We start from the raw sequence: 8,725 nt of genomic DNA, 5'->3' as shown, positions 1-8,725 counted from the left end.
TTCACTAGCAACTCGCCTTGCAGAGGTAACTGGTGAGGCTCATGAAAGTGCTTGACTGTTCCAACGCATCAGCCTCGCCATCACCCGTGGCAACGCTGCAAGCGTGCTGGCATGTCTCAATAGCCATTAGAGAGGTTTCCCAGTGCCCCCAACTTTTCGACCCAAGGTGGTGAATTGTGTTGGTTTTTTCTTTTTCTCTTTAATTTTTTCAATTGTGTTCTCTGTTTTGTCCAGTTTTCTTATTTAATCTTGTAAAACGGAAAACACTATGAACGCAATAAAACTTGAGTAATTCTCTAACGACGATCGTTGCTTAGTCCAATGTCGTCCTTGGCTGAGCAGACACGATCAAAATTATTCCAGTTGTAATCAACCCAATTATTCAGACATACGATTCCTTTTCCTTTTTTTTTTTAAGACGTAGGATGCAGTTTGTGGGCAATATGACTGCTATTTCTAGCAGATTGAACAAGAGGCTCTCATGTTAGAACAACTCTTCGTGCTGTTAGGATTGTGTGTGGTGGGTATGTATGAGAGTGTTTACTCCACTGAAATGTTTAATGATAAAATGGGTTAATACGTTAACACCAGTCCAAGATCTTTTTTAAAGAAAGAAACCATTCTGTGATGTCTACATGTGTGTGTGTATGTGTATGCACGTAAGACTATACGTCTAAGTGCGAATACGTGAAATCGAGCCGGTGTGTAAGTAAGGGGGAGGAGAGGGGGTGGAATCCTGCTGTCGGCGACACCGATTACTGGATCCTTTCTTAACTCTTTCTTCTGTCGACTCTGTTGGATGATTGGAGGCGAGTGATAATGAAAGTTTGGCAATAACACCAACAAACAGATCACTGGTATGAATAACTATTATAACTTCACTAATTATACCAATTAATAACTTTATTATAAAAATTATTTGGTTTGTTTTACATAAATTTTGGTGAGGGGAGGACAATAAGGACCCCTCCCCCACCTCCCAGCTTACAAAATGCCGTTAACTTTACCAATAACAACAACAGTAACTATTATAGTTCTAGCATCAGCAACAACAGCAAAAATATTAAAAGGATTCATAAACATAACCTAATAAAGTAACGACGACTACGAAGTATTACGAAAATAACAGCCACGACAGCAACATTGGCACGAATAACCGCAACAGCGGCATTGCAAACATCAAAATTAATAAACTTCTTAACCCTTTGCTTGTCTTGTGTGTTACATGATAAACAGAACACATTTCCTTGGCGTCCATCTATCAGATATGATATCCATTACCATTTATTTTCTCAACCACCAGAGTAACTTGGCTTTTGTGAAGTTTTAGATTACTGAGAACGTATGAAACATTGGCTAATTAAAAGCTTGAAATAGAAATTTAAAAAAAGCATGTATATTTAAGACTAACTTATGAAAATGCTTTGAACAGGCAAATAATTGACTTGATCACCGAACAGTATTAATTAACGAGTGGGTCGTTTCCTTCCACTTCAATGTAATTCTGTGGAAGTTCTCTGAATTGCTCTCTTTATCTAATTAACCCCTCACTCTTTTCTTCTAATATATTGAATTTTTCTTTCCATCTGTACGTTCTCTCTCTCTTTCTCTACGGGGGCACCTGGCTCTCTTTTCTATTTGTAGACCTTTTTTTTTTGTCCCTTGGACAATTCTCTCTTTTTTTTATATATATATATAACTCTTGAATCGTAGAGGAAGGTAAATTGTCCCTTCTCTCTAAGTTCTATATCAGTTTCCCCCTCTCCAATTTTCGTTTCTTCTCTCTCTCTCTCTCTTTGTTCTGTGACGTAGATATTTGTCTCTGTCTCTCTATCTCACACTAATTCGTTTCTCTGAAGCGAGAGTGAGAGCAGGTTTTATCTATCTATCATTTCCCCCTCTCACTTCTCTAAGGAGAGAGTGAGAACAGTTAATATCTCTTTGTCTATCACTTCCCCTCTCCATCATATTCCCTACTCCATCTCTCTATGTCGCACTCTACCTATCTTTCTCTTTGTATCGTTACTATTCTCTCTCTCTCACTTTTTCCTCCTCTTCCCTATATATTACTTTACTTCTCTTCGTGTCTCCCCCTCTTTCTATCATCCTTTCACACACACACACACACTAATCTTGTAATGGGCTCTATCGATCTAAATCCTCTTCTTTATTTCATAAACTTCTAATTTGTTGGTTCGAATCCTCCTCACGGACACATTCCCTGCCACCAAACATAAACAAACTAAAATTGCAACTTTTCACTGGGTAACTTCACAAAACTTTTAATATTATTTCCATAATCATATCTTTTTAAGTTTTCGTTATTTTACTTGGGAAAAGAATTTAATTTATAAAATCGGGCATATAGTTTTAATATTTTTTAATTAATAAAAATTTGATATGTAAAAGAAAATATAATTTACATTTAAAATATAATTACGCGCACCATGGATAGATAGATATATAGATAGATAGAGGGGAATAAAAGAAACCGGAGTGCTTGTATATATGTGTATGTTTATATATGAAATGTCTATAATTACGTGTACCTACCAACGTCTTTATCAATGTGTGTGTGTGAGATAGAGAGAGAGAGGGGGAGGGAGGGAGAAAGACAGGAGGTGACGACGGAAGTGGAAAGTTGATATAAAAAAATATAAAAACTAATCGACAAATAAAGAGCAAAAACGGGAAAGAAAAACCTTTGTCAGTTGTGTCTGGACAGAGTGTACTTGTGTCAACCTATTTACTTTTAAAGCAAGGATAATGATGGAAATAAGGTTGTTGTCGAAGCCTAGCATGACCAACACAAGTGACCCCTGACTGACGGAGAGTCAAATGGGATTTGCTAGTTGATTAAATTTATTAATTAACTTTTAGGTCCGAAGTTTCGCTGGTTGGGTCACATTTCAAGCTATATACACTCAACTGTTCCTCCCTTTTCTGTCTCTCACCAAGCTAACCTGTGACTAGATTTCATATATTCATAATCTTGAGCTGAGTTACTGAACAACTTTCTTCCTTCCAGTTACAAATTATAAGAAGACATTCTTCGTTTGAGTTCTGCGGCGGCGATTCTTTTTACCCTTTTTCTGAATACTTTGTTCACCACTTTGTGGTAAGTCACACTTCTTATATATATATATATATATACACACAAACAATGTATCTATGTATGTGACTACACAACTGTGCCTATATGTATATATATTCTTTTATTGTTTACTGGGGTCGAGACTCCAATACTTATTGTTACAGTTCAGAGCTCTTTATCGATTTCTAATTATCGAACGGTGACGTTAAGGGATGTAAAGGAACAGAACATAAACAACGACGGATTTGAGACCGGTCTCATATAAACAGAAAATACAGACAGACATACAAATATGCACATACAAATATGACACGGTTTCCGCAGAGTTTCCGTCTAACAAATTCCATTAACACACAACACACACAAATATATCTTGGAGGGTTTCCGCAAATTACTGTCCATCGGATGTTTTATATTTTGTTCCCACCCCAATTCTGTGGTCTTTTCCGGCGAATTGTTTCAATTGCTATGACACCCGTCTGGTGAGGCGGGTGTTATCGTAAAAATAATACCATTTTCTTCGGATGTATACGTTTGAAGCAACATAGAACACAATTCTGCTAAAAGAAAAAGTTTTTAGGGGTGGGTGATTCGGTAAAAGTAAAGAATACGCACACCCGGTGTTTAGGGATTAGGGTTAGGGTTTTTGTTACACTGAAAACGGGTGGTGCCGTATTCTTTACCCCTGCCGGTGATTCTACCCTTCACCCACTTCCTTTCCACAATCTTTCACATTTAATGTTTTCTCGAAAGTTTTTCAGATTTATTCCGAGTCAAATCTCAAAAAAAAAAAAAACATAAGGAGTGGGGGACAGGATCCCCTTTCCCATTGTGGTGCCTAAAATATACACATTCGAAGAGATTTTTTTCAGAGTACTCGGATAATTCCTTATCCTATTCTATACGAATATCAATTCTTCTTCTCTCAATTTTATTAGTCAAATCTAGACTAGAAAACACCCAACCAAGGGAAGGAACGTGTATGGTAATCGAACCCTTATGCACTTGACTTGAAAGCAAACCGGTTAACACCGCATCCAGCACGCACGCACGCACACACACACACACACACACACACACACACACACACACACACACACACTCTCTCTCTCTCTCTCTCTCTCTCTCTCTCTCTCTCTCTCTCTCTCTCACTCTCACACACACACACACATATATAACTTGTTTCAATCATTTGACTGCGGCCATGCTGGAGTACCGTCTTTAGTCGAACAAATCGACTCCAGGACTTATTCTTTGTAAACTTAGTACTTATTCTATCGGTCTCATTTGCTGAAGAATGCCTTTATATATATATCTATAATATAAATTGAAGTTGGCCGACCGTTGTATTCTTTCTTGTATAGAAATATATACGACGGGATTCTTTCGGTTTCCGTCTACCAAATCCACTCACAAGGCTTTGATTAGCCCGAGGCTATAGTAGAAGACACTTGCCCAAGGTGTCACACATGTATATCGTTGTTATTATTAAGGCGACGAGCTGGCAGAATCGTTAGCACGCCGGGCGAAATGCTTAGCGGTATTTCGTCTGCCGTTACGTTCCGAGTTCAAATTCCGCCGAGGTCGACTTTGCCTTTCATCCTTTCGGGGTTGATTAAATAAGTACCAGTTACGCACTGAGGTCGATATAATCGACTTAGTCCCTTTATCATCGTTTGTCCCCTCTGTTTAGCCCCTAGTAGGACAAATAAAATTCGTTGAGGCAAGTTTTCTACAGCCAGTTGCCCATCTTGTCGCCAACCCTGACCCGTTTCTAAACAATCTTTCAACCCCCACCCTCATTGTGACAGGACTTTATTTTGACAGATGATTGAAAATAGATTACACCGTTTGTCTAACGGTGACACTAGTTTACAACTATTGCGCAACGTGAAGGCAAGAAAGCGCGGAGTGGGGTTATTTCATCGCCTGAATCCACTCACAAGACTGCCCCCGGGGTTATGATAGAAGATACTTGCTCAACGTGCCATGCAGTGGGATTTGAACATGGAACGTTGAGGTTGGGAAGCGATCTTCTTAATCACACAAACATATATAGTCAGTGCATACACACAAACATATGTCTGTCTATACGAGTGGGGGGGGGGCTGAAAAGTTCCTGGTTTTAAGAGTGTCGCGAAAGGTCTGGTTGAAAGCCCAACCTTCCGAATTCTTTCACAGGGCTTAGAAAAACTGAAGGATCGCTGCAATAAGTGTGAATCCGAGAGGGGAATATGTTGACTAAAATCGTAACTAACTGATCCTCCTGTATATTCTTTTATCCATCGTGTGTGTATATATACATACATCTATGTATGTATGTGTATGCATGTATATACATATGTATAAAAATATCTATGTATATTGTGTGTGTGTATTCTTCCTTCTGAGGTCAATAAAATAACATCGCCACAGATGTGTGACCCTCTCAATAGCTTTGTTTCCTCATAACTTTCCGAAAAATGGCTATTTTCTAAATAAAATTTTGAAGAAATACGTTTCAGAATTTGACATTTAAAAAAAAAAAATGTGGTGGGGGCACACATCTGTAGTTATACTGATAAATACCAGTCAAATACTAGGGGCAGTACAATCAAGTAACTGTCTTCCGTCAAAATTGCTGTCCTTGTGCATCCTCATCATCTTTTAACGTCCGTTTTGCATGCTGGCAAGGGTTGTACGGTTTGACAGGATCCAGCCAGCCAGAGAGCTGTCCTGGCTCCAGCCAGCCAGAGAGCTGTCCTGGCTCCAGCCAGCCAGAGAGCTGTCCTGGCTCCATTTGTTTGTTTTGCATTTTATTATAAAGTGCGTGGCTAAAAGTATAACATTTATTATACACCCTAAATGTGTTTGGTAAAAGAGATACCCAGTTACGGTCTACCCTCTGCATCCACAAACTGCTCTGTGCTTTTTTTTTTTTTTTTTTTCTATTTTATTTATCCAAACTCAAGAAAATATGCACTTGTAATGACCCTGATTAATTCATTTGTTTCTCTCTTATAAACATCTATGGTCTTGTGTCAATATAGAAAGAAAATAAAAATAAAATAATAAAAAATAAATAAAAAAAAGTAAATGAGTGGAAATCGAACCAGTGTGTGTGTTAAATAATAAAGCACTAAAAGAGAATGACTCTCCCCGGGCACAATAAACTATTGTTATTAACTTACAAATGTATAGTGAAGGTGTGTGGTGTAGTGGTAAGAGTGTTTGGTTCATGATCATAAAGTTGTGAGTTCAATTCCCAGCCGCATGTTGTGTCCTTGAGCAAGCCCCTTTATTTCATGTTGGTCCAGTCCACTCAGCTGGCAATGATGAGTTGTACCAGTAATTCAATGGGCCAGCCTTGTCACATTCTGTGTCATGCTGAATCTCCTTGAGAACTACATTAAGGGTGTCTGTGGAGCGCTCAACCACTTGCACGTTAATTTCATGAGTAGGCTGTTCCGTTGATCGGATCAACTGGAACCCTCATTGTCATAACCGACAGAGGGCCAGTGTGTAAATATAAAAAATTTAAAAAATCTCATATCCTTACAAATGTACATAACTTGTGTTGCTACCCTTGTGTGTTTGTTTTATCAATATTTTTGCTGTTTTCCTGAGTTAATATTCACCTGTGGCCTCTCTGGTTGCAATCACTGCTATCATGAGAGTAATTTCATTCATGTAAATAATCCATATTATTAAAAGATCAATATAAATCAAAAGAATTTGATTTGTTCAAAACCTTGTTCACTCTGACTGTATCTGTTTTAATAAGACCTGGTGATTAAAAATATATAATATACAAAAAATAACATCACCATCATTTAATGTCCACTTTTCCATTCTTGCATGGGTCAAGCAGAATATGTTGAGGTAGATTTTCTATGGCTGGATGCTCTTCCTGTTGCCAGTCTTTACCTGTTTCCAAGTATGGTAATATTGGGTCATCCCATAAGTAATGCGGTTTTTCGAATTGCATGAGCTAAAAGTCGGAGAGGCACAGAATAAACTATCTGCATCAACTTGCTGTATAAAAAAAAGCAGGTAGTAGTTTTACATTGTCCTTATTCTTAGTGCAAGTTTTGAAGAGTGCAGTTCGATTTTAAGTTATTTTTTCAAAACTATAATGGAAATGACAAAGGTGCATATTCAGCATATTTTGCTTTATGAGTTCAATAAAGGCAACAACGCAACAGAAAGTGCAAGCAATATTAATGCAGTATATGGAGATCGGACAATAAGCGTAAGCCAGTGTCAAAGGTGGTTCCTGAAATTTGGTGCCAGAAACTACAGCCTAGAAGACGAGCCTCATCCTGGAAGATCTGTAGATCTCAACAAGGACATCCTGCAAACCCTGGTGGAACAAAATCCCATTGTAACTGTTGAGGAACTAGCAGAGAAGTTTGGATTTGGTCATTCAACCAGCCAAGCGCTAAAAGAAAAACAACCATCTTTGGTTTCAAGACAAAAGGTGTTCTTCCATCAGGATAATGCTCGGCCACATACAGTGAGGATGACATTCCAGAGGCTGAAGCAGTTTGAATGGGAAAGGATGCTCTACCCACCATATTCGCTGGACATTGCCCCATCTGATTATGATTTATTCCACAGTCTTCAAAATCATTTAGATGGAAAAAATATAAATTCTGTAGATGAGGTTAGAACAGTACTGGAGGAGTATCTTCCGTCATGGACAAGTGAATTTTGGAAGAGGAGGCTTGCAAATCTACCAGATAGATGGAAGAACATTGTAGAAAATGAAGGAGAGTATATTTTAGATTAAAAAAGAACTTTGTTTATCTTAATTTTGAAAAATAAAACAAGTATTAAAAAAACCACATTATTTATGGAATGATCCAATATTTCCCCTTAACCAGACATGTTTTTCATAGAAGACTGAAAATGAACAACATTCCTGGTATGACAATGATGCTCATTTACAACCACAATGTGAAGACAAGAACACACACACACACGCACAGTGGGCTTTCACAGTTTCTGTCTGCCAAATCCACTCACAAGGCTTTGTTGAACTTGGAGCTAAAGTAGAAGAAACTTATCCAAGGTGGGACTGAACCTGAAACTCCATTGTTGGGAAGCAAGCTTATTAACCACATAGCCATGCATATAATTGAAACTTTATGCTACATCCTCATTCCTATAATTATCCTACATCTATATCACGCACACACACACACACACACACACACATGCACACACATCAACTTCACTGATGCTTGTCTGTGAAATATTGAACCCACTTTTTAATTACTTTGAAAAATGTGTTCACCATCCCTTTAGTTTTACTTATTATACACACTGTATATAATTACACATCTCTTCATAATTATATACACCCAGTACTTGTATGCTTGTGACCTAAACACCACAATCAGATGTTGTTATAATTTTTTGTAGCTCTTGGTTCTCAAATCTTTCTTGGTTGAAAATATCTTTTCCACGTTGCATAATTCTTCTGTTTCCTTTAGAACAGATTTAAAATAACATTCTTTATATTTATTTGGCACCTCCTGTTTCTGAATTCAATTCCCACCAGAGTTAAATTTCCGCATTTGCTTCTAGTTTGGAATTTTGTTTTCTACGTCAGTCATGTATTGACCCACCACCGTCACCTCACGAAAA

The 8,725-nt window shown here is 37.9% G+C and overlaps 1 protein-coding gene across 6 annotated transcripts in view; it reads left to right on the top strand.

The window, feature by feature from the left end:
- Positions 1–728: 728 nt before the first annotated feature.
- Positions 729–8,725, top strand: part of LOC106884256 (rho GTPase-activating protein 18) — a 126,406-nt gene continuing 118,409 nt past the window's right edge. For 2 of the 6 annotated variants that reach the window (XM_089351737.1, XM_014935535.3), the window contains exons 1-2: positions 729–857; positions 3,029–3,118. The gene's annotated coding sequence lies outside the window, so the exon portion shown is untranslated. Of the gene's footprint in view, positions 858–2,577; positions 3,119–8,725 lie in introns of those variants that run through there. The other 4 variants (XM_014935537.3, XM_014935534.3, XM_052967604.2 and 1 more) reach the window with 3 other exon arrangements.

Source organism: Octopus bimaculoides, chromosome 4 (genome assembly GCF_046866305.1).
Source record: "Octopus bimaculoides isolate indiv1 chromosome 4, ASM4686630v1, whole genome shotgun sequence".
Taxonomy (NCBI): domain Eukaryota; kingdom Metazoa; phylum Mollusca; class Cephalopoda; order Octopoda; family Octopodidae; genus Octopus; species Octopus bimaculoides.
This window is presented reverse-complemented; position numbering and strand designations above follow the sequence as displayed.